The sequence below is a fragment of the Acinonyx jubatus genome, chromosome C2 (genome assembly GCF_027475565.1).
Source record: "Acinonyx jubatus isolate Ajub_Pintada_27869175 chromosome C2, VMU_Ajub_asm_v1.0, whole genome shotgun sequence".
Classification (NCBI taxonomy): Eukaryota; Metazoa; Chordata; class Mammalia; order Carnivora; family Felidae; genus Acinonyx; species Acinonyx jubatus.
In genome coordinates, this window is record NC_069384.1 from 103,166,342 (window position 1) to 103,192,825 (window position 26,484).

The 26,484-nt window shown below is 43.0% G+C and overlaps 1 long non-coding RNA gene across 3 annotated transcripts in view; it reads left to right on the plus strand.

The window, feature by feature from the left end:
• The window catches only part of LOC113599900 (uncharacterized), a 107,871-nt gene that overhangs the window by 14,129 nt on the left and 67,258 nt on the right, over positions 1–26,484 (plus strand). Inside the window, exon 4 of one of the 3 annotated variants that reach the window (XR_008297866.1) lies at positions 234–5,245. The exons of the other annotated variants lie outside the window; for them this stretch is intronic. This is a non-coding gene — a long non-coding RNA (uncharacterized LOC113599900). Of the gene's footprint in view, positions 1–233; positions 5,246–26,484 lie in introns of those variants that run through there. 3 annotated transcript variants of the gene reach the window in all.

Below are 26,484 nucleotides of genomic sequence, written 5' to 3' on the forward strand. Positions count from 1 at the left end.
CCATCAGTAGGGACCCTCCAGAGAAACTCTAGAGGGTGTGGTTTGGGAGAAAAGAGGAGCCAGAAGACCTGGTATGTGTTTTAGCAAGAAGAGCCGGGAGATCTACTACCATTTCTGTAGTATATTGGTTCAAAGGGGAAGCACTTAGAATCTTGTTTGACTGCAAGTAACAGAAAACCTGAAGCAATGGTGGCTTAAATAAATACGTGTTTTCATTTTTCTCTCATGTAAAGGAAATCCAGAGGGAGGCAGCATGGAGCTGGTATGCGGTTCTGTGATGTCATTTTGTTGCCCTACGGTTATAATATATCACCTCCACCTCCAGATGTGATGACATCTGAGTTTCAGGCAGGAAGAAGAAAGAAGGACAAAATACTTTTAGAAAGACATACACAAATAAAGAAAAAAAATTATATTCTAGCTATCTGCTATTGCCTTAGGGAGCTTTCCTAGAAGCTTTACCTAAACAATTGTGTTTACACCATATTAGCTAGGATGAGTTGTGTACCCAGCCCCTAGTGGCAAGAGATCTGGGATATGTAGTTTAGTAGCTGGGCACATTCTAAACCTAACTAAACCACAACTAGGGGTCTGGTGGTAAAAAAAAAAAAAAAAAAAAAGAGTGTCTAGGGGCACTTGTGTGGCTCAGTCAGTTAAGCATCTGACTTTGGCTCAGGTCATGATCTGGCAGTTCACCACTTTGAGCCCCACGTTGGGCTCTGTGCTGACAGCTCAGAGCCTGGAGCCTGCTTCAGATTCTGTGTCTCCTCCTCCCTCTGATCCTCCTCCCACCTTCTCTCTCTCTCAAAAATAAATAAATATTAAAAAAATTAAAGGGGCACCTGGGGGGCTCAGTCGGTTAAGCGTCCAACTCTTGGTTTCAGCTCAGGTCATGATCTCATGGTTTTGTGGGTTTGAGCCCCCCATTGGGGTTTGTGCTGGCAATGTAGAGCCTGCTTGGGATTCTCTGTCTCCTTCCCTCTCTACCCCTCCACCCTCTCTCTTTCTCAAAATAAGTAAATAAACTTAAAAGAATAAAAAAAAAAAATAGTGTCTCTCACAAGGAGTTTGGAGTTTCCCCAGTGTGGCATATTCCTGGAAAGATTTTTGAGAAACTATATGCTATGCTAGAAAAAAAACACTAGCTTTGGAGTCAGAAGGATTCAGGGCAGGCACTAATTTAAAAAATGCACATAAAGTGTCCAGTACAACACCTGGACATAGGACACTTGCAAAAGCAATAGTTCTCTCTCTTCCTCACAAGGGCCTCCAAAGGATCTTAGCTAGGGCCTTCAGAGTCAGGAACAATTAGTCTCTGCCAAGTTTCTGGACTCTTTTGCACAAATAGGGAGTAAACCTCCTAATCATATTTTCAGCCAGAATGAGAGCCCCAGGGAATCTGAATTCTTCAGGGCCAGGAGAGACAAATAGAACTCATGCAGCAGGATTGCAGACCTGAGGGCACTGACCTCTCTGTAAGTCCTCTCCTGAAGACTTCCAGGACTGTGTAGGCATATTGGGGGTGCTTAATGAACAGTTCTGTGTTCAAAGAGGTGCTTAACTTAGATGGTTAGCCATAGGATGTGGACCGCATGGAAAACAGGGTGAGAGTTGTCAGTTGGTGGCAGGCTTAAAGGCTTTGAGGAGTTTCTTACTGTGACAGTGGAAGCCATTTACATCAAGACACAATGAGTTGGATGCTCACAAAAAAGAGGGAGAGAGAGAGTCAGAAACAAGAAGACCCCACAGATGCCATTTCCGCAGTCTAGACACCTGTGAAATAAGAGCTGTGGCTGTAGAATCATTTAAGGCTAGGATAGACAGGCACTCCCAAAATCTTTGTGGACGATAGAAGTTTACTTGTAGCCATTAGAAAGTTCAAAACAGGTCCTGATTGGAGCAATTCTCCTTCAAGCAGTGCTTTGGGAAGCCAGGCTGCATTCATGTTAGGGTCCTTCACCAGCATTTTATCTGCTAAACTGTCTACAGCCACTGGAGAGGGACGAACAAGGAGGATCCTGTGTGGGTGGTGTTTGGGGGTCAGTCCCAGAAACGATGCACATTCCATTGACTTGGAATCAGTCACAAGACTACATCTTACTCCAGGAGAGGCTGGAAAGTATAATCCAGCTATGTACACTGGATTGACAGGGGAAAATGGAGTTAGTGAACAGCTAACCCGTGCCTGCCATGGAGATGATGAATAATGAAACCTTAAAGCCTGAGTGGATTTTTAAAGTCCCTTATCCCCCTTATCTTGAATTTTGTTCCATTGCAAATCAAGGCAACAAGCTTTACAGACACTATGCTAGACTTTGTGGGAGATCCAAAAAAGAAATCAATCTCCTTTGCCCTTGTCCTTCCCCCTCCCCCCCCCCCAAAGGAATGCAGGCTGTGTGTATGGCTGGGGAGAGGGAACAAGAGGACAAGAGGAAGGGGCAGATGTGTGTATAATGGAAGGTGAGGCAGACAGACAGATGATTGCTCAGGGATAGGCATTTCAGAGGCATTTAATTCAAGTGTTAGTGGTATATGTGAGTGTGAAGATGGTACTGTAAAGCTAGTAGCAGTTGATAATTATTAGCTTTGGACAAGTGGTTCTTAAAGTGTGATCCCTGGATCAGCAGCATCAGGCTCATTTGGAGACGTGCTAGAACTGCAAATTCTCAGGCCCTATCCCAGATCTACTGAATGAGAAACTTCAGGGTAGGCTTTAGCAATCTGTGTGTTGTCAAAACCTCCAGGTGATTCTAACACATAAAGTTTGAGCAATGTTGCTTTCCAGTGTATCAGCTCTGTAGGTTATTTGCTTGTTTGTTTGTTTGTTTTGATGTTCAGACCTGTAAGATATCCTAGACCATGGGGGCCCCTGGCTGACTCAGTTGGTGGGGCATGCGACTCTTGATCTCAGGGTTGTAAATTCAAGCCCAGTGTTGAGTGTGGAGATTAATTAAAAATAAAATCTTAAAAAAAAAAAAAAAGATACTGTAGACAATGAAGGTTTCACCTATTCTTCCCATGTTTATTCCAATGTTGTAGGATTATTTCATAATCAAGTATCAATAACTTCTGAAACCCAAGGAAATTAATATAAAGTTATATGGATTGTACTTCCAACAGCTTCCAAACTGTTACTGGTTAATAGTATGACAATCTTTGGCATCCCAAAAGCATTTAAATCTAAAGACCGGTGCTTAATTGCATGGCTGGTCCTTGATGGTGTTGTAGACCCACCATTTCATTTTGGAAGTGGAGTTTTTATAAACCAGGGCTCATAAATTCCTGACTGCACTGAATATCAGTGGTACCAGGGAAACAAACAACCGTCCATCATCTTTGGTCACTGTTTGAGGTCGGAATGGCTCATTTGTCCAATGGATCTCACTGCACATCATACCCTCATCCAAATTTATTGTCAGAGCAGAAGTCAGAGGGCAGTGTCATGAGGGGTGCTGAACCTCCAGGAAGAGGTGCTGACAGTGATGCCAGATGAGAGAAAGTGGTGGCTTCTCTGAGACACAGGAAGTCCTGAGAACCTTGCTTCTCAATCCTGCCTCTGCCATCACTGACTCTGAGGCCCTCTTAGTTTCTAGTTTTGTAAAACAAAAGAGGTGGATTCGTTCTATGGGTCTTAACTTCTTTGGAGCCATGGTCTCCTTGGGAATTTCTGGAAGCCCTCTGGGGTACATCTACTCCACAATCAAGCCCTAGATTAGATGGTCTCTCTGAGGCATTCCAGCCCCAGTCTTGTGCAAAGTTCTGATCCTTCCATGAAATATGTAGAAAGGAAAAGTCCATTATTTAAATTCTGGAGAAGGAATTAAGAAATGTTGCCATCCTTCACAACTCTGTGGCGGTTTAAGTCACATGCTGTAAAGATCACCTTTAATCTAGTTTAACTAATCTAGTTCATCAAATAACTGTCATCTGGTAAAAATGTTTGGTCTCAGGATAGAGAAATGAGAAACTCATTGTCAGCCTCCAGATGGGAAAAAAAGTCAAGAGTTCATACTTTATTTATGAAGTAAAAATAAAAGCCTTATGTGTTCTTTAAGTTTGTTTTCATTTTTTATTTTCAATAATGCTAGACAGGAGGCAGCCAATCAGAACTGGAGAGCTCTTTGGTAGTAATTATGCTTCATCTGCTAATTTCTAAGCAGGAAAAATATGATTAAAATGAGTTTCCGCACAGCTGTTGATTAGGCATAATGGTAAAGTAATCATCATAAAGCTAATAATCAAAGTGGAGCTAACATTTGGAAAGTCATTGTTGAGTAACCAGAAGGCTCTAAAAGCCAAAAACAATATCCAGCTAACTATAAAAGGATACCCCCCCACACACACACTTTTTTTGTCTGCAATACAACATCAATTAAACAGAGCAAACGAAAACCAGTTAATTACATCAATTTTGAGGTCAACTTTCAACAGCTCAAACCCCCATGATAAACAAACCACAATATTGAAAGCTCTTTTGAAAAATCAATAAACAAATGGCCATCATACTAGGAAAAACTGCAACACATTTAACAACACGTCAATAAATTCTAAACAAGCATTGTACTTTGATTAGCTCAAACCCCCTGTTGCCTGCCCTGCCTGCCCCTAATATGCATTCCCGGTCCACTCAGGAAAGTGTGCCTGTGGCCTGGTGGTACTACAGTCAGACAGCTGTTGCAGACCTCCACTGAGTCATTCTTTGTAACTGTACAGCTCCCCCTGGAAAGCAGAGATTAATGAGCTCACAAGGGGGACAACACATCACTTAAGATCTTGGTGATGATAACAAGGAGCTATTCAGGATGCTTGACAACAGAACCACTTTCTTATATTTGTTATCCAGAATTCCAAAGTCAGTGGCATTAATAGAAAGTTGAGCGAATGTGGAGGTATTCCAAATAGAGTAGGAGCAAATGGGGTTCTTGGCTTGTCTTTCATTGGGATCCTGATTGAAGACCATTGGACAAGATCTGTTAGGATTCTAACCACAATCCATTGGAAATCACTGGAGAGTCAAAGGTGAATGAAGATGAATATATATGGGAGAGGGGTGGTTAGATGCCCAGTGGCAGAGAAAATTGTGATCCAAGGGCAGATATATATTTGGTGTCTCAACATCCTTTGTTGTTTTCTCTCTACTTTTGCTCTCTTACTTTTTTTCTTTTAATACATTAAATTCCTTAGAATTATCTCCTACCACTCTTGGTGGAAGCACTGGATTTCCTCTGCCAAGTGATCTAGGATATTTCCCATGATGTCAGATTACTCTAGGCACATTTTCTCGGCATAACCACCGCTACCTACGCTCCAACATTCTTCTTTTTATTTTTCATTTAAAAGTAAATGTGCACTTTCAGGGGCGCCTGCGTGGCTCAGTTGGTTAAGCGTCCGACTTCTGCTCGGGTCATGATCTTGCGGTTTGTGGGTTAGAGTCCCACGTTGGGCTCTGTGCTGACAGCTCAGAGTCTGGAGCCTGCTTCAGATTCTGTGTCTCCCTCTCTCTCTCTGCTCCTCCCCCGCTCACACCCTCTGTCTCTGTCTCCCTCTCTCTCGCTCTCAAAAATAAACATTAAAAAAAATTTTTTTTAAATACATAAATGTGCACTTTCAAAAGCCATTGAGTCCCATACTCTGGCCAACCGCTGCTTTGAGACCATCCAGATGCTCTGCCATGTGATTTTATATTTCAATAAAAGAAGGCCAAATATAGATTTCAAAATTATCTCTTTTCCCATCATAAAAGCATATCAACTCATTAATCTTAATTCCTTAACAAATAGCAGTCTTTTCAAGTGGATAAAATTCCATAATGTTAAAGCCAGTGCTTTACAAAGGCACCCACCACAAGACTCTACTTCCACAGAAACTCCACAAATTTCTGATGTTACAAGTGTCAGTCACTTTGACAGGAGAAGAGGCATGGTCAAATATTTGAAACTTAAGTTGAGATTATGGAGTTATCTAGATTTTTCCCTCACTGGGATCACTTTGAGAAGAGGGAAGAAGATGTAGAAGTTCTGACTGGGAGAAGTATAGACAAAGGAGAAAGAAGATGGGAATTAACCACAGCGGTGGCTGAATTAGCAGGGGATAGGCATGGGCTTTCTTGAATAATGTAAGTCAGTATTGTTCTTCAGTTCTGCACACAAGTTGTGGGCCTCATAGCCTTCTCTCTGTGTACAAGTGAACCCAAGAATCATGGTTCCTCGGGACTAGATCTAAGTTCAGGCCCCTCCTCATTCTTGGTTCTGGGCCAGAATGCAATTCCTACCTACCCTCTTTTTGGAGATGACTCTTCTTCCCTTCCCTTCCCTTCCCTTCCCTTCCCTTCCCTTCCCTTCCCTTCCCTTCTTTCCCTTCCCTGCAGTGTGCTAGGAGGTATTCCTAGAGAATTTTGTGGGGTCTAAACAGGGAAAACTACCCCATAGTTTTTTTCTCTACCTCCTACACTCCTACCCCTGTATTTTAGAATATCTCTATTAATGTCACCATGTAGAATGGATTGGGGTTGACTAAGGTAAAATTACTATAATCTTGGGATGTTAAAATTACTGTTTCTACTATAAGTCTTATAGAAGCATTGGAAGCTTTGCCAAAGGATGCCCAGAGACATCAAAACTACTTATTAAATCTTTGCTTCTCTCAATCGCCATATTTTAGGTTCTAGGTGGCTTCATTTTGACTTCTCTGAATTTCCCAAATTTCACTTGCTGTAGCCCAAATTAGACTCTCTGCCTCTTCTTCCCTTACCATCACAAGGACAAAGGTAGGAATTGATGATGCTGAAATGTAGGGGGAGACTGCAGAAACTTACTTTGATTTCGTGCAAGAAAATAACTCCATGCCCATTTTCTGTGTAAGTTGGTATTAGACAGTTAAGACAGTTTGATGGGTTGATTGGATCTCAGAAACTAGCTCCTCTTTCTCAACTTTCCGTACCTTTACTGTTCTGGTATTCTCAGCTGAGGATCTCATTTTCTATTTTATTAGGAAAATAGAAGCCAAACTTACGAGTCTTCTCACATAGGCCTGCCTTCTCTCCTGTTTCAGTAGAGGAAGTACTCTTCCTTCTTTCAATGGTCAGACCCCACTTGGGCCCTGACTCAAGTCCCCTTTCACCTTCTCAAGGACCTTTTCCTTTTGTTTCTCCTCTCTCTCCTCTGAATCTTCAACCTGTCCTGCTCTACTAGATTACTACCATCCACAGATGCACATGTCCTTAAAAACAAAAAATCACCTCCCTCAATCTATAAATCTCTCCCATTGTTTTCCCATTTCTCTTTCTTAACACCAGCATAGAAGGTAGGAATGGCAGTAGGGTCACCTGGAGAAGGTAGTAAGAGAAGAAAACAATTTAGTAAGTAGAACAAATTAGATTTCTCACTGCACAGATGGTGGGTCCATGTAGATGAGTGTGAGCCAAGAGGGAGGACAAGTGTGTGTTCATTCATTTAACGAATATTTAGTGAGCACCTACTTTCTGCCAGATTCTCTGCTAGGTACAGGGGTCATAAGGATGGCTAACACTTAGTCTCTTCCCTGTAAGTGTAGGAGTGTGGATGTAGAAAGGAGACTTAGAGGGCAAGTGAGGAAGTGAAGGCTGCAAGAGAAGTAACTGCCCCTACCCCCACCCTGGCAGCATAGATTCTGGGGCTAGTTATTGAGAGAGATCTTATCTTTTAAGAAAGCTGCTGAGGTTTATTGAGCCTCTGTTCCATAAACTGTACTCTCAGCTCCCCACCCTTACATGCTTGAGCACACTAGGCCTTTCACCTAGCCAGCTTTGGTGAGGCAGTTTGGGATCTCATTGGTAGTTAAATATTAGCACAGTTGTTCAAGATCCATAACCTTAAGCAACTAGCTAGGCTCCAGGTGATTCTGTCAAAGTATAAGCCCTGTGGGGAACCCTTCCACAGCAAGTAACATGACTTTTTGCTTAAGAGTAAAAGTAGTTTAGGTGTAATGGCCATTTTTAAACTAAGCAAATTGTCTCTCACTCTGTGTCTGTGCTATAGAATTGAGACCTTGAGAAGGTGGACACTCTTTAAGACCTTTCGTGTTCTGTATCATTTAAGGGTGGCGTTGGGCTGTATGCAAGAGGAGATGTGACTGACGGTGGCTGAAATAAGTAAAGGGATTAATTTATTTCATGCATCAAGGAATTCTGGGGTAGACAGTAGGACAGATACCACAGGTCATGAAGACCCCAAGGATCCAGGCCCCTTCTCTTTTCCTGCTCTGCCATCTTTACATTAGCATTTGGCTCTTATCTATTTGCTAATAATATGGCTGCTGCAGGTCCAGACATGGCATCTGCATTACAGAAAGGAATAGAAGAAGAAAGCAATGGGCAGATGCCAAAGGATATCCCCGCCTTTAAAAAACTTTCCTGGGATCTCCACCCAGGGAATTCCACTTCTATTTCATTGGTCACAAGTTGTCACATGGGCCTCTTAGCTGCAAGGGAGTCTAAGGAGGAAATTATTTTCGTTTTCTAGCCTTTTTATAAGATGAAGAGAAGGGAAAATTGATCTATGAATGACAGAGTAACCAACAGTGTCAGGCACACACCCCATGTAGTTTTCTCCCTGAAGCAGGGGTTCTTAGCCTAGACGTGCATTAGTATCTCCGGGGAGCTTTTAAGGGGCGCCTGGGTGGCTCAGTCGGTTAAGTGGCCGACTCCGGCTCAAGTCATGATCTCGCGGTCCGTGAGTTCGAGCCTCGTGTCGGGCTCTGTGCTGACAGCTCAGAGCCTGGAGCCTGTTTCAGATTCTGTGTCTCCCTCTCTCTGACCCTCCCCTGTTCATGCTCTGTCTCTCCCTGTCTCAAAAATAAATAAAACATTAAAAAAAATTTAAAATTAAAGGCCAGGCTACCCCCTAGACCAGCTAAATTAGAATCTCTGGGTGGGACCCTACATCAATCATTGTTAAAGCTCGTCAGGTGACTTCAATGTGCAGCCAATGTCTGGAATCATGGCCACATTTTTGCCTTGACTACTTGAGAAAGAATGTCCAAAACATCAATTTTGGCCTGATTCTCCTTAGGAAGAAGTGATAGATTGTAAAATGTCAGAGGTGGGCAAGACCTTAGTGATCATAGAACAAAATGAATTTTCTCAAGGTCAAATATATAGTCAGTGAACAGTCTGGGGTGGGATCACCCCCATCCCCCACTCCTGCAACTAGCAGTTAGTGCCTCCACCCCCTAAGGGTCCCATTACATCCAAACAGATGCAGTGTGAACTATGTGGCAGTTTGGGAGAATTTAACCTTGATCCAATCAGCACTGAAGGTTGAGAACAGGTGACCTTGGGCTGCAGCTGTATTTTCTCCGCTTCAGTAATGACACTCAGTCTGAAATCTAATTTGGATGAGTGTGTAATTTCGATGTGTATTTTATCCACAGCCACTTCTCAGTAAAGAGGATGCTTAGGGGCTTGAATTATTAAGGCTTTCTCTATGCAGGCCGCCCTTACTAATCTGCTTTCAGCACTGTTCCCTGGGTGTGCAACTGCCAAAATGCCCCCAAGTAAATGCCCCTCATTCATCTGGAGTTTTGTCTTCCAAAGCCATGCAGCTGATCAATTTGAACCTCTGGTGATGTTGATTAAATACAGCATTTTCTAGGCTATTGGCATTGGAGACATCCATCCATGCTGAAGCTTAGGGAGGTGGAGTGACTGGCCTAAGGTCACCTAACCTATTAGTTGCAGCATTGGGATAATAACATCAGCCTTTACGAAAACATCAGTTGGATGTTTTCATACAGCAGAAACCTAACAAATGTGACCAAAGTTACATTAACATCTAATTATTGCCCTCCAACTTTTCAGCGTAAATCTTTAAATAATTCACGACCCCAAACACACCCATCTTTCTGGATAACTCAGCTAGTGGAGGGAAAAGCAAATACATGTTTCTATACGCATTTCCTGAATTGGCCACTGGTACTGCTCAGTGACACCGGAAGCCCCTGCCAGCACCTAGTACATGCCTGACCCATGTAGATTTGCTCTGGCTATTTCTTGGTTTGACTTGATCCCGGCAAGCCCTGTGCTTTGCTACTCATTGTTTAGAATGCCTCTGCAGAACTACGTTATTACCAGCCATTACACTGAGAGCAAAGCAATGAGAAATCAACTATCTTTGGGATTTACGTGAAAAAGACTTGTAGTAGCTGGAAGTCATACATAGACTGACGAGTGTTTTACGGTAATGTGCTCTCAGGTTCAATTTCTTAAGTTCTCTAGGTGACGCAAAATGATTGATTCTGAAAATGAACACTGAAGAAATAAATTGATTCCTTTCAAGTAAGCGGACCATTAATTCTTGACCTTAAAATCTCTAAAATGTTTTACAAGGAGTTGACTTAGCAGTTACTACATTTTATGAAATTAACTCTTTTTTTCTTCTTTTGTTAATATATTATCTTAGCAGGGCTTATCCACAAGCCCCATAGTTTCTAGAAAAATAGGATGGAGCTATATGCCACACGTGCAACACTGGTTGAAGGAAGGCCTAGTAGGAGGAATAAAATCCATGGAAAAACTCAAAGCTGCCTTCTAGGCCACCTTCAAAATTAGAGGGTTATTTTGGCTACAGTTCTAAGTGAGGCTGACTCTTCTTCACCAATCCCCAAGGAAGTTTGATTTGACCCACCATGGCATAAGCTCATTGCTTGGGTTGTACATATCCAGACTGAGAGGGTTGGTTGGCTTTACTCTTTGTGGAAACTTCCCCCAGTGGCCACTGCAGAAGCTTTGGTGTAGGGGCTTAAACGTTATTCATTCATTTATACATTTATTTGGCTAATGTTTAATGGTTGTCTGCTGTATGTTAGTGGGCCTGCTCCTAACATTTGTCAGGCTCTGGATGAGAGAATAATTGGAGGCCCACATGCCATATGTCTAAATTTTAAGTTACAAATCACAATAACACACTGTTCAATAATATACCCTTATAATGACCGGGAAGACCAGGTTCAAATGTATCATTCTAGGGCTCCTTGGAGCTCTGCATCAAAGCTCTGTTGCATGGAGAGCTTCCTCACCATCCTCCGGCCTCTAGCCCTCAACTGGAAACCTCCCCCTTTCCCCCACCATCCTGTCCTGTTTGCCTAGGGGTCTGAGGAGCCTCAGCTGCATATGCTCCCCCTTGGCCACTCCTCAGGCTTCAGGGTCTCACAGAAGTGGAGTGATCCGCCCTCGGGAAGATAAGGTGCACACCAGCCCTGGAAGCAGTTTGGGGCCACGTGGCCAGGGAATTCTCACCCTGGAGCACCCACAGTCTGGTCTCGAAGGGCAGGCAGTGGCTCTGGGTGGGCTTGGCCCTGTGGGGAGGGCACAGCTTCAAGGGCCCAATGCAGGTCCTCTGGGCACTGGTTCAGGGCCTAGTGCAAGGGTCGTAGCTGCTGAGTCTGAGGATGGTGCTGTGTGCCAAGTGCCGGGAGGCAGCGGCGAACACAGTTCCTGAGGCTCCTTGCCTAAATGAAGGAGACAAAAATAAACAAAATGACTGAGGTAAGGAATATGAAGGCATTGGGCTGGATGATGAGATGCGGAATGACTGGTGAATAATGCTCCTTTGGAGTAACCAGGGAAGACTTCTTAGAGGCAGTGACAGGTACACTGAAGTGGCATCTACTCCCAATGGTACGAAAGCGCCTTCTAAGCCAAGGGATCACAGACAGTACAAAGGCCCAGAGGCAGGGAAAGGGCTAGTTTGTCTGAGGAACAGGAAGGTGGCCAGGGGTGGTGGCAGCGGGAAGTGAGCTGTGTTTTTCGAGGTCAGCAAGGGCTATGACATGCCTCCTTATAGGAGAGCAATGTGGCCCAAGACTTAGAAAAACAACAGCTGGAGGCTTGGGTTTTCTGCTTAATCTTTGGCTGCCCCTGAGCAAAGCCTATCCCCTGGCCTTTGTCACTTTAACTGTAAACTCAAGATGCCTTGTAACTATCTTGTCTGCCTCCGAGCACTGCAGGAGGACCAGATGGGACGCTGCTGCTCCAGATATTAGACACTAAGTAACTAAGCAGTGATGAGCAAGGATAAGCTTGCCTGAGCTGTTTCAGGGGCTGTTGCTGGGAAATGTTTGATAGTCACAGGGAGTGTCTTGTTGGGCTTAAATGGGGGATTGTTTTTCAGCAGACTCCAGGCCACCCCCCTACCTCCCCTCCTGGAGGGGCTTTGAAGCCTGCCTCTTATACTGTGTGTGCTGGGAGAGAGAGGATGCCCTGCAGGCCACGGAGCCAGCACAGTCTGGGCAAAGTGGCTCTTCTGCAGCCCTTCCTCTCCTGTCGACAAGTAAAACCCAACCTCCTTCAGAACATTCCCTGGCCAGGAGCTTAAGCAATGACTAAGACTCCGCTCCCCGGGGCTCTGGACCAGACGTCAACAACAGGCTTAGCACAAGGGCAGTGTGGGCCCCCCAAACGCTGACTGGCCAGGACCAGCACTGAGACTGTTAGCCCAACTCCTCCTGGCTAAGGATGCTGCTTAGTAAGGGGAACCAGAGATCGACAGTAGATCCTTGTTTCTTTTATAGGCCATTGTCTATACTTTGCCTTGCAAGTTATCTATTATCAGTACAGACCGTGAGCTCAGGCATTTCCAAAAGATCCTTCTGCCATCTCTACAAGGTCTCAAGTTAAAGACTCCCTTGTGGTGTTGTGTAATAGTAATGATTTCAACAATAACAATAGCTACCGTTTGTTGACCACTTACTACACGCCAGGACCCCCACTGAACACTAATCTCACAACCACCCTATGAGGGAGGCACTCCTTATCATCCCACTTCCAAGATTTATTATCTCATTTTGCAGAGGAAGTGGAAACTTAAAGAGATTGACTAACTTCCTCAAGGTCATACACCTGGGATTTGACTTAAGTTTGACTGAACGTAACACTTACTCACAGTGCTATAAAACCACCACCACCATTATTAATAACAACGTTATCATCACCAACATCAACCTCACCTTTTTAGCAGAGTTTTGCATATTAAATTATTTAATCTGTATAACAACCCCATGATGTAGATATTATTGTCCCCATTTTGCAGATAAGGAACCTTAGGTACAAAAAATTTAAATAAATTAAGTCTCATTGCTTAGAGATAGACAGTTTTTACAATAAACATCTGTCACCAGAGGGATCAGCAAAGGCTGGGTGAGATGAAGCATCTTATCCAAGGTCACACAACCAGTAAGTGGCAAAGAGGAGACTAAATCTGAGGTTTATTTGTCTCTAGACTTGAGTCACCTTGACAAAGAGCTCCCATCCATATTCTAGTACCCAGAGTGGGAAAACCTGGTTGGGGGTGCCAGAGTCATTTTCTTAAGGCTCCTTCCTGCCTGAATGTGCTGTATATGGCTCGAACACTTGGGCAACTGAGGGTTCTATGGTCATTGCCCAGGCCCCCTTTGTGGGGCCAGTTTTAACAAATATCACCCATGGACAGAGGAGGAGAGAAGAAAGGAAAGCCCAGGAGCTGAATGATTAACAAACTAGATAATTTGACTAATTCAGAACTGTTACTTTTTGAGAACTACCAGGCAAGAGCCTCCTGCTGGTTACAATATCAAAACTGATAGTTGAACCTTTGGGCTAATTGTAACTCAATTCCAGTGCTTGGGCAAAATCATCTTTAAAAAAAAGATTTTTTTCCAAAGGGAAGAGACAAACCTAGCATTTTCCCCTAGCAAATATGAACAATTGAGATTGTATGACTAAAGATTTTGGCCCATTAATGATAGTAATGATTCCACTTTACCTTAAGGTGAATGTTCCACTTTACCTTAAGGTGATAGTTAAAATGGACGGCATGGGGGTGAATAGAGACCATTTGTTCCCTTCCTTAATGCCATAGGTTTAGAGTAATAAGTGTATATGACATGCCGACCCTTGAGTTAGGCAGCGAAAACCCACGTCCGAATGTGGTTTATGTTCCTGTGGGGGAGTAGATGTCAACCAAGTACCACACAAGTGACTTTCAAAATTTCAATAGTCATAAGAGCTAAGCAGGACACCTGTGTTTCTGAGGGGCACCTTCTATAGAATGGAAGACCAGGAATGACAGTCTGTTGAGATGAAGGAATAAAGGGAATTGGCAAGAGGTGGGAGGTAGGGGGAGGGCGCAAGTTGGCTGGGGCCATGTTTGCAGAGGCCCTGAGACAAGAACTTGGAGTGTGGAGGACAGAGAGAAGGATGGTGTAGACAGAATGAAGGGAGCAGTGGGGCCAAGGCCTGGAGTTAAGTAAGGGGCATGTAAGGCAGGTTAAGGATCTTTACTTTGAGGCTCATAGTAAAGCCAGAAGTGCAGAGAAGTGTGATCAGCAGGACCCATCACATGCAGAGGCAGACCAGGTGAGATTTTGGGAGATTGGGACATCTCCAATGCTCTTTCTTCAACTCCCCTTCCTCCCAATGTCTGAAATCTCACCATTAATTGCAGAGAGTAATTACTCTCCCACAATCCCCTGTTGGGGTGCAGGAAGTATTCCAGTACTCCTGGGAGGAGGGAAGGGCTGCCAGTTCTGAAGTGATGGTAGCTAAGGCCGAGGGAAGCTTTGAGAGCAGACCCCACGGTGCTTGTAGAAAGCAGGTGGCACTGGGTGGGTATCTCATCGTGGACAGGAAGCTGGAACAGCAAGGGAGGGGCAGGGCTCTGGGCCTACTGTTTTTCCCCAGAGCGGCCTTGACTGACAGCTGCACTAATTGTGGATTCCATTGCTGATACATTATCCATATGGCTGAATTGATAATGCTTTGGCAGCTAAATGTTTTATGACTAAAGATTCCCATGGTGAAGGCAACCAATTAGGGACCATGACGGAGAATCCGTAGGAGCATACTCTACTGCTCTCCTCGTGGCACGGCTGTGTGTGGCTTCTGTGTCCGTCCTGGGCACCCCCTTCTCCCCGCCCTACTCTCAGCACTGAAGGAAATCTCCTGCCAGCCTGCGCCTCACACCACCCCCCAACAACCTGCTTCTTCCAGGGGGTGGTCTTTCATGCGGCTCCTCTCCCTTCCTGCCCCTTGAAGCCCCCTTCAGGAATGCTCATTCCTGAACCCATTGCCAGCCAAAAGGGCTTTATTTACAATAACCCCCCCTTTACCCCAAACTCATAACATTCCTATGTTAGTATCTGAGAGTCATGGCACTGAGGTGTCATTCATTCATTCACTCATTTATTCTAACAAATAACATTCATTCAATGCCCACTATATCTATTTAAGCTAAATATGCATCCACCCCATTACTCATCATTTCACTCCTGGGTGTTTATGTTTATAGAAACACATGATGGGAATGTTTATGGCAGCTTTATTGTTAATTGCCCAACATTGAAAACAAACTCAGATGACCATCAAGGTGAACGATTACACCAATTATAGTATATTCATACAGTGGAATATCACTCAGCAATCGAAAGGAACAAACTACTGATAACATGCAGCATCATGGATGAATCTCAAAGACATGTTGAGCACAGTAAGTCAGAGAGGAGAGACTACACACAGTATGATTCTATGCAGAAGTTCAAACACAGATGGAACAAATATGTGGTTTTAAATGTCAGAATGCTGGTTGCCTCTGGCAGAGGCAGTGATTGACTGGGAAGGAGAAAGGGAAGTCTTTTGGAGTGATATGCTTTTTAAAAACCTTGACCCAGGAAGTGCTTCCACGGGTATATCCATATGTAAGAATTCATCAAATTGTACACTTGAAATCTGTGCACTTTGCCATAGATAAGTTAGGCCTCAATTTTTTAAAAATGTCCATCAAGGCACTGTGCAGCAAGCTAAGCCCAGCTGTTTCAGGATGACATTGCTGAGAAGAGTCAATGGCTTCGTGGGGGGGTGGTCTGGAGAGTGGCTCCTCTTTGAGGGTCCCTAAGGAAAACAGGCTGTCTGTCCTCTGGCAGCTGTGCTAACTCTGGGGCCATGGGTTCTCAAAGGGACAGAGGATAGTTGTTGAGGCAGAAAGAAGATGTGTCTTGTGTTCACTGCTGAGGGCCTGCAGGGGGAACTTATCTGGCATGGAATGGAGGGTGACCAGAGGGGAAAGTGGGAGTTCTTTCTCTGAGTGGGAAAGAACCTCGCTTCCCACGGGAGTGGGAAGACCTGCTCAGCCATGGACAGGCGAGGCACAGCAACCCACGGAGGAGGGTAGGAAGGAGGAAGGAGGTCACCTTACCAGGAAGATGACATAAAGAGGAGCAAACAGCAAAAAGCAACTCTTTTATTTTTGGATGTGTACAGATGTGATTCCACTTACATCTCATAAGTCTGGGACATGGGATATGTTAGCCCTACTTTACAAATAGGAAACTGAGAGCTCAGAGACTTCTCTTGATGTGCTGAAGGTCCCTCGGCATTTGCCCCAGGGCCGTGAGACCCAGTACTCACACCCTACCCACTGCAGTCTCTGCCCCAGAGTCAATTAAGTGTGTAACCAGTTTGATTGCTGGTTATTCAACCCATGGGGGTGCATACATAAAATAGCTTTGTTTTTCTAAAATCTGTTCCCAGCAATGCTCTGCGGCTCGATTGAGGGCTCTCTTTCATGTCATCTCAGTCCACTTCTGTAACTCTGCATTATTTCAGTTATTAAAATAGTGAAATCCAGTTAAAATTCAGTTCTGCTTGTTTTAGAACTTCAACCTCATATTTAATTCAAATCTTTCCTCCTTTCCTAAGTCCAGGCTAACCCCGTGGCTCCAGGGGCCTGGAGTGTGGATGGGGTAGGGGTCTGCTGCCTTCACCGCCCACCTCCTCTTGCCGTGTGTCTTCAGAGAGGGAAAACCATCTCCTTAAGCAAGAGTCTGCACTAAAGTTTGGTCCCCTTCCTGATTGCTGTCACCACTGATCCAGTTTCCCTGTCAGCAGCCCCTTCCCCTACTCCCCCCGCCCATGGCATTTGATCCATGGCTTTGATGGCACCTCCAAGACAATGCCTTTCCCTAGGTTCCTCAGCTGTGCAGGTCTCTTTACTCCAAGCTCAGCAATCTGGTAACCCTCTAGCCCCAACATTCTCCTCCTAGACTCCAAAAGTGGTGCCTAAGGGCTTGGGTCAGAGCCCTCTTTTATCTCTCTGAGACCTGGGAATGTGAGAGGTATGCTTGCGCCCGTCCCACGACCCCATCCACCATGTCACCTCTCCCCAGTGCACCTTGTCCAATTTGCATGCACTTGGGCAGGAGCCCAGCAACCAAGCAAATAGCCAAACAAAGGACAAGACATCAGTCTCCCTTTCTGGAATAAAACCCAAATTTTATGAGCAAGTCTTTTGGGGACCTCCTTTCTAAACTTCAGTGTTTAATCAGGAATCCTTAAGGAACAAAACAGCACCCACTTTCTCTCCCCTCTAGGATGGTGGGGGAAAAGTGTCTTATTCTCATACAGTTCTCCCTCCAAAGGCAACCTCCTCCTCCTCACTCCCAAGCCTCCTGTCCATTGTATCTCCATGATGAAAGCCCGAGCCAGTTCAGCTACTCGGGGTGTCTCTTGTCTTAGAAGGGAGCTTTCTTTGAGCTAAGTCCTAGAGAATTTAGTAATTTTACCAATGAGGCCTCTACTTGAGGAGTTATCACTAAACTAGCAGGTAAGCTCCAGGGGCAGGAAAATATTTCAGTCCAAATTATCACCAGCTCATGGTCACAAACTTGCCACTGTAAGCCCTCTATGTGGGAGCCTATGTTCCTTTCTGAGGTAGTAAACTACTCATCATACTACCTGGCTTAGGAAATGTCAGCCCTCTAGGACGTTTGTCCTGTCAGAAAAGTCCTTCCAGACCCACTCTACCTTGCCCTAGGGCAATGACTGACAGAGTTAGTCAAGGTAGGGGTGATGGGTGCTTTCTGTTTGGGAACTGCTGACAGGGAGGTGAGGATCAGTGTTTTGTTATTCATTCCTTGGGACTCATGAAACAGTTGTGGGTATTATTGCCCCCGACTGAGTGGCATAAAACAATGACCATTTTGTTATGCTCAAGAGATTCTGTGGGCCAAGAATGTGAAATGGGTACAATGCAGATGGATTTATTCTGCTTCACCTGTCTGGGCCCTCAGTTGGGGAGATTAGAAGGCTGGGTGGTCTGAAGCTCCCACTCACATGTCCAATGCCTCAGTGGGAGTACAGAAGACTATAACTGCCAGTGGGGCATCTACATGCCTCGTCTCCATTGGCTTGCACATCCTCACAGCATGGCAGTCTCCGAGAAGCTGGACTTCTTACGGGGTGGGTTAGCTCCAAGTGTGAGTCACTTACCTTCCCAAGTCACAAGCCTTCCCAGATTCAAGGGGTGATGAACATGAGAAGGGAGCTATTGTCGTGGTCAACTTTGGAAAGTGCAACCTATCCTAGGAGCCCACATGCCCTCTCCAGCCTTTGGCCTCTGAGATTCCAATGGTGGCAGGCAAAAGAACCCTTCATCTCCAGACAGATGCATATCCACTAAAAGCACCAAGGATGGGATCACTATACCATGGAAATATCACTTCATTCTAGTGAGTGAGTGATTACTGAGATGCTTTAGAGTGGCAAGAATAGGAATTATTGTCCAGGCTTGTTTTCCAAGTGTTCAATGCTCACAGAAGGGAAGATTTCCCACAGACTAGTTGTTGCAATGCCCCCCCCCCCCCATAAGCTTCACTTCAAAGATGAAGGCATCTGAGGGCAAATTTATAACTTTGTGACTCTCCTTTGCCCAAAGGGCAAAGAACCCTCAGAACATTATTTTGAATGTCTCCAGTGGGATGGCAAATGCCTAAATCTCCTGGTGCCCTTGCATGTGGTGATCAGGAGGGGGCCATCCATGAGGGTCTGTGGAGCTAGGACTAAAGCAGAGCTTTTCCCTTTGAATCGTGGAGTTGCCAAAACTAGAAAGTGACATTAAGCCAGAGAAGAGATGAGGTCCAGGCAACCACATGGGGTTCCAGACTAGAGGGAAAAACTATGCATCAAAGTTGTGATTGAGCCTGGCGTCTGAGGGATAAAGAGGAATGAGTTGGGGAGGAAATGGAGGAAAGGTCTAGAATTGTGCTGTCCAATATGGTAACTGTTAGCCACATGTGACTACTTAAATTTGAATTAGTGGGGTGCCTGGATGGCGCAGTCAGTTAAGCCTCCAACTCTTGGTTTCAGCTCAGGTCATGATCTCACGGTTCGTGAATGACCACATTCAACTGGCTTGTTGTGTAACCATGCATGAGACTCCTAGCCACTCTGGGCTTCGTTTCTTTAGTTGTAAAATGAAGAGTCAGACTGAAGACCATCCCAGCTCTTCCTGTGTGTCTATAGTTTGGATGTTTAAACTCTGTTATTATCTTTATTAAAAGAGCTTTCCTGTCATGCCTCAGAGTTGCTATGAAAGCAGAAAATAAACAGGGAGAGCAAATGGGCTTCATCTCATGAGCCAGATTTGCTCAGTTGGGAGAACATGCTTAGAAAACTCCATTTGAGGGTGTTTGAGTGGCTCAGTCAGTTAAGCATCCGACTTTGGCTCAGGTCATGATCTCACAGTTCGTGGGTTTGAGCCCAGCATCGGGTTCTGTGCTGGCAGCTCAGAGCCTAGAGCCTGCTTCAGATTCTGTGTCCCCACCCCCCACCCCCCACCCCTGCCTCTCCCCTGCTTGCACTCTGTCTCTGTCTCTCGAAAATAAAAAAAGATAACAATTTTTTTTTTCTAAAGAAAGAAAACTCCATTGGGAAGAGTTTGGAGGCCCTATCCAAGTTTGGATGATTAGTAATGTCTGCCACAAGGATGGATCGGTGGAGGTTTATAAACTGCCTCCCCCAACACCCATTCTAAACACATTCTCCCTTGCTCACATCTACTATAAGTACTGAAGAACCTAAACATTTCCTTTCCTAGCTTTCCTTGCAGTGAGGGGTAGCCTGTAACTCAGTTCCTGTCTGGATGTGTGTTTGCAGCCATTTTGTGACCAGGAGAAAGCTAAGAGAATCACAGAGGTGCTGCCTCTGACTTTGTGGGGCTGCTAAACCACTGCCAGCAGCTGTCTGTCTCCAGACATCTTTTGTTAGGTGAGAAAAATACACGCCCGACCCCAGTCATTTCAGCCCTCAAAGCTTGGGATTTCTATTACTGCTGGCTGAATGCTTTCCTTAATACATCCCAGATCACACATCTGCTTTTCCAGGGCAAATATAAATCTCTTTGCTACACTTTCAGTACTCTTTCAGTACTTTCAGTGCTCTTCTTTCTCATTTCACTTCCTACTCTTGAGGGGTGTTCCACTTCCTCCTTTCTGTGGGATTTTGAATTTATGATTCTGTGGTTGCTGATGCTCCGGAGACTCAGTCTAATTTAATATTTGGTGAATATTAAAGCCCTGTTTATGGAAAGAGCACTGACCAGAATGTCAGGAGGTGCAGGTTCCTGTCCCAGCACTGCCACTCACTGTGTGTACTCAGGCAAGTCACTTGGCCACTCTGGACCTCAGTTGCACATCTGTAAAATGAAAGGCTGGATTAGGGCATCTCCAAGGTCTCTTTTAGCTCGAACTCCTATGGATGCTGATGGAAATGGGCACACACATGTTTGTTTTTCCTTTTGTTTCAAGCTGATCACTGGGTATCTGGCATATTTTGACATCAGTAAGCTTCAATAAATATACATTGTCAGAATCCACTCTTGTTAGTGAAGTATAGCTCTTTCTTCATGCTGAGGCAAGTGTTTTTTGGCAAGGAATAACCAAGGAGTCTTGGGATGAGACAATCCTTGGATCGGACACAGGGTTCCATCTCAGAACTGTTATTCTGACATTTCTGCTTGCTCTGTTCTGCCCTTTGCTTGCCTGATATTTGATATTTAAACTATCCCATAACCTGGGTTTGGGAACCTCCCTTATGTTTTGGATATCTGCACCCTGGATTTGTCCTGCTCCACTCCCTGACTCCCTCTTCATCTTTTCACCTCTGATAACCCCTCCCCTTTCCTTAGTGCTCACCATTTCTCAACCTCAAATCTGCAGGATGAGCCCTGTTCTAACCACAGTCCCCGGAACAGATGGAAACAATGGTATTGCCCATATATAGAGGCCAAGATCTGTGTCTACAAACACTCCCTCAAATTCTTCAGTATTAGGAGCTCCAGTCCCCTCCTTGTTAATAAGCAAGCATGGGGGTTCTGGTAATGTAATCCTCCCCAACCAGGTTCTCAGAGGTGGCTAGCCATATGCAACCTGATCTATTAAGTAACTGCCTTGTAAATACACAGCAGCCAAGGGAAGTCCTTTCTAACTATGCTTCCTGTGGACTTTGAAATTTAAGTTCTGTTAGGTACACAGCTGATCCCAGCAATATGATAACGTTCCCTAGCAACCTCTTCAGCATTCATGTGATTCAAGCACTCAGGCACCTTGGTTCCACATCTGAGGTATGGGATGGAACCTCCTGACTTTTAAACAACTATCAGCTGTCCCCAAGCACATTTCAATTTCTTTTTAATATTTATTAATTTTTGAGAGACAGAGATAGGCAGAGCATGAGCAGGGGAGGGGGAGAGAGAGAGAGGGAGACACAGAATCTGAAGCAGGCTCCAGGCTCTGAGCTGTTTGTTAGCACAGAGCTTGATGTGGGCTCGAACTCACAAACTGGGAGACCATGACCTGAGCTGAAGTTGGAGGCTCAACTGACTGGGCCACCCAGGTGCCCCATCCCATGCACATTTCAATTTGCCCACTTGTTACTAGCCAAGGAGGAGAACTGAGTTAAGGGAGCCATAGAACAGCCCTAATGCATAATTCAGTTTATCTGGTTAACAAAATGCATTTAGGTGATCATAAATCTACTTGGCAGTCAAAGGATCACAGACTTTGGGAGATTTTCCATCTTCCTGGGGAGTGTGAAGGAGACCTTGCCTCAGAATCAGATCTGTTAGTCCTTGCCCTAGTCTTGTGGGCCTTCTCTCAAAATTACCTGCCTTGGCTTTCAGACCTTCAGTGCCCGATTTCCCTTTAAGCTATAAATTAACTTCCTGGCTTTCTGATCTCTTCTGTTACCTGGCCTTTAATGACAGTATCCTCTTTTAAGCTTGTGTATTTTTATCTCTGATCTCTTGCATGTTGTGGCTCTGATAATTTATATTTTCATACTATTGCCTATTTTTTTCTTCATTTCTAACATTTCTCTGGAGTAGTCCTGCTCACTATAACCCTTACTTAAGATAAAAGCCATGTACAATGATATGCATGTGTACATCTACATGTAAATATTTAATAGCAGACTATTTGTTGGTTATCTCAGAGACTGGTTAACTTTTCAGAATGCAGTGTAAACTCTCACATTAACTCAGACACAAGGTAATCAGCTTTCTTTTGGCTTAGATCAGCTAAATCAGCCGTGAAGAATAAAAAACCCACAAAAAACCAGAAGTCCATTCACACGTTAAGGAGTCCTCCTCAGCTGTCCTTTTACCCCCTTCCCTGCAGCCTTCTCAGAACATCTGTATGGAAGAGGTAGAGGTTTTTTATTTATACTGAGCATGATTATTAGAATAACTCCTGTCAAGTCTTCAAATGGATGCTTAAGTCTTTCTAAATATATCTGATGGAAACTTAAAAAATTTAGATCGCAGTTACATGGTTGGCCCTTGAGATTCACATTCTATAAAGGCAGATATTCAAAGACGAGGGGAATTTCTTTCTGGCTTGGAACCTCCCATCTCTGGCTCTGAAACCATTTTAGAAGCAAGATGACTCTGCAAGTTGGAACCAAACAAAAGGGATGTGAAACATTCTGCTGCGACCAAGTATTTCCTTTTAAGCTACAAAGAAAGGCAGATTCAGCACTTACACCAGATTGTGAGACTTTTCCTTCTCAGATTAGGTGCTTTCTTCTAACAAGTTAGACAAGGTCCAAAAGCAAGCTAAATTAATTAATGTCATTAAATCTTGAAAAATACTGCAACAAAAGCATATCAATGTCATGGATATTGTCAGTCTCCAGGTTCTGGCCTTGGGCATACTATTGAATGTCTTTATTAATGTGTGTGTATAAGAATATTAATGATTATTTGAACCTAATAGTATTTTCTTTGTCATACAATTACTGGTTAATGTTTAAAATAATAAACGTGTCTTCACACCTAGCTGCAAAAAATAGCGAAAATCCACCCCAATCCAGAGCAATAACCAAATGACAGTTCAAGTTGCTCTTCCTAATACATGATATATATTAAGAACCGTATGTCTTGAGTCACTGAAATGTATAAAACCAATTATTACATTTGTAAGCCTGGAAAAAATTCAGGACAACAACCTGATGTAATAATAGTAATAACAAAGCGTTTATTTTGCAATGAATAGGTTTTCTGAAGCAGAGTTTTAAGCAGTCACATTTCTCAGGGAGCAGTAATGCTATTGCCATGGATTTTCCGGAGAACATTTCACTTCGTCGTTATTTATAACTTAGTTCAGCCTCTTTCTATTATTTGTATTTAAATATAGAGAGAAATCTTTTCCCATTCCTCCTTCTCTGGATTTTTCTTTTCAACACCCACACAAATCCGTGAGTCATAAATGAGACTATAAAAATGAATGGTCCCTGTCGCACAAGAACACTCTTTGGCCACCCATGTGAATTTAGATGATATAATTGTCAGGGTAAGTTCAAACTGCAAATGAAACAATGTCTATGTGAATTCCATTCACAAAACCCAGAAACTGGGAAGTTGAAAGATTGTATGTTCTAATTCAAAAAACAGATTTTATACACACACAAACATACCATTTCTGATTCTAATCTTAGCTCTCTGCTTCCTGATTGATTAGGTAATCTATGACCATCTGTGAGGCAGACATAACAATGTCTGTCTTGCCTCCTCCATGGGGTTGTCAAGATGCTCGAATGCAATAAAATACGTAAAAGTGACTTTACGAACTATAATGTGCCATCGTAATTTTAAGATGTGTTTATTACTGTTTTCTTCAGCTAAATTAATTGTATAGGCAGAAGAATGACTAGGTAGTGGAGTGAATTGACAGGCAGATTATGAATTTGTCCGCTACTACAAACATATTTAATGCTAAACTTAGTCCCCCAGGATCTGATAATGAATTTGGTCCTGTAACACAAAAAGACATAATTGATCACCATAAGTCAAGTCCAATTCAACCTGAAGGATCCAATGATGAGTAAGTAACAAATGTCCAGTACAGAGAGATCTATTGCTTCTATAGATGAACTCAATTTACTTACATTCCAAGAGTGAGCTGCCCCTGCAAAACTCCGTCTCAATGATTGTGCATCTTATAAAATCTTACAAATGTTATTCCATCAATCTTCATAATAATATCTCTGTTTTCAAGATGGAGAAACTGAAGTCTTCAAATAACTTTCTTATTAATCCATGTATTAAAATTTGATTAGAGTTCTTATTGTATGTCATTATTATTGTATTTGGACAGAAGTTGTTAGAGTATTTAAAATACATTTTGTTATGGTTTATCAAATGTAGGGGTAAAGGCGTAAAACATGAAAAATTTTTTCAGTGGATGATAACATACATGGTAAATATTATAACAGTACTAAAGAATATGTACTGAAAAGTTAGTGGCCCTAACAGGGCAAACTCCCAAATACTGAGTTCCCTTTCTTATAAGAACATACTTTTACTAATCTGATGTATCTATGCTTAGATATATTATTTTAAAAATAAAATACAAAGGGTAGCATACCAAGTATGCTGTTCCACATCTTTCTTTACTTAACAATACATGTTGGAGGTAGTTCATACCAATGCCTATAGATTTTGCTCCATATTTTTAATAGCTACATGTTTGGATGTATACTAATTTAACTAGTTCCCTATTTATGAATAATATTTTACTGCTACCAACAAGGCTGAAATCCTGTACATACATTTTTCTGCATATTTTAAACGAATGAATTAATATCCTCAGATTTCATAAAATATAAATACTTTACAAAATAAAATACAAATAATCATCCCTAAATATTTTTAAGACTGGCAAAACCTCTGAATTGCTTTTAAGCCAAATGAGAAAAACAGGATTGAATGCCATAGTTTAAAGAAATTTGACTCCATACTCAGTAACACTTGGATGTCACATCTGACCACCCAAAAGTAAATTATTCTGCAGCCAAGTTAAGTGAAACTAGTGTTCAGACAATTGCAAACTTCTCATAAAAAGTAAACAAACCAAAGTTATCTTCAGCAAGCAGAGGGGAAGTGTGTGAGAAGATAATAGCTTTGCTAAATGAAAAAAAAAAATGGGATTTTGTTATTTGGACTTGCCTCTGGGGCTTTTCTGTGGCAAGTCTCAAGACATAATATAATTTTACAAAAATGATACGAAGTGTGTCATTTTGTGGTTCAAACACTAGCAGGAATGTGAAATTAAATCTGGCAACCTTACAGTTGCAAGGGACTCTTGCATTTCTTAAAGCAACTTTATTGAGATGTGATTTACATACTGTAAAATCTACTCAAAGTGAACATTTTAATGACTGTTAGTAAATTTAGTGAGTGTGTGACCATCACCATAATCCAGTTTTAGACCATTTTCATCACCTCAGCAAGATCTCTTGTGCCTGCTTACGGTTCATTTCCATCCCACCCCAGCCCTAGGCAGCCATTAATCCTTTGCCTGTCCCTAGAGATCTATTTTAGACATTTAATATAAATGGAATTATAGTGTGGTGTGGTCTTTTGTGACTGGCTTCTTTCATTTACCATAATGTTTTTGAGGTTGATTCCTGCTGTAACCTTCCTTATTAGTATTTTGGTTCCTTTTTATTGCTGAATAGTATTCCATGGTATAAATGTACACACACATTTTGTGGATCTGTGGTTCCTGCATGGTTAAGAGAAGAATAATGGATTTTGCCTCTTGTGGGTTCTGGTCCTCATTTGTAAAGACAGCATGTCTCTGCATGTCTGTTTTCAGGCTGTGCCATTTGCTAGTGGAAAGAAAGCATTAAGAAAACCTGGGTTTGCTTTGGGGAAGTAGACTCAGGGTAATTTTTATTCTTATTTCCAAACTGTCTGTCTATTTATGAAAGCCTTAATTGGGAATGTTGGCTTGGGAGAGGCTTTCCTTTATAGAGGGCCTGCTGAGGACTGAGAAGAAAACATATCCTTCTAATTTTTTTTATTTTTCTAATTTTTAAAAACTAAAGTTTTGTACCTATAATGCAGCATCAAAACTATTGGAACAATGCCATATTAAAAAATGATACACCCCCATTTTAGAAACTATTTAAATCATATTTTTATCTACTTTAATTTTATCAATTTATTCCCTTTCCCTTCTTTCGCTTAATAGTCATGAACTCCGCTCAGTGTGAGAGTAGGAAGGAAGCAAGAGTAGCCGATAAGAAAAAGAACAATGGTAAAATTTATGCCTGTATATTCAAAGAGAATTAAAATGAGGTGTGGGCTGCACTCAAGTCCTCAGACTTCTCCATTTGAAAAAAAAATTTTTTTTTAATGT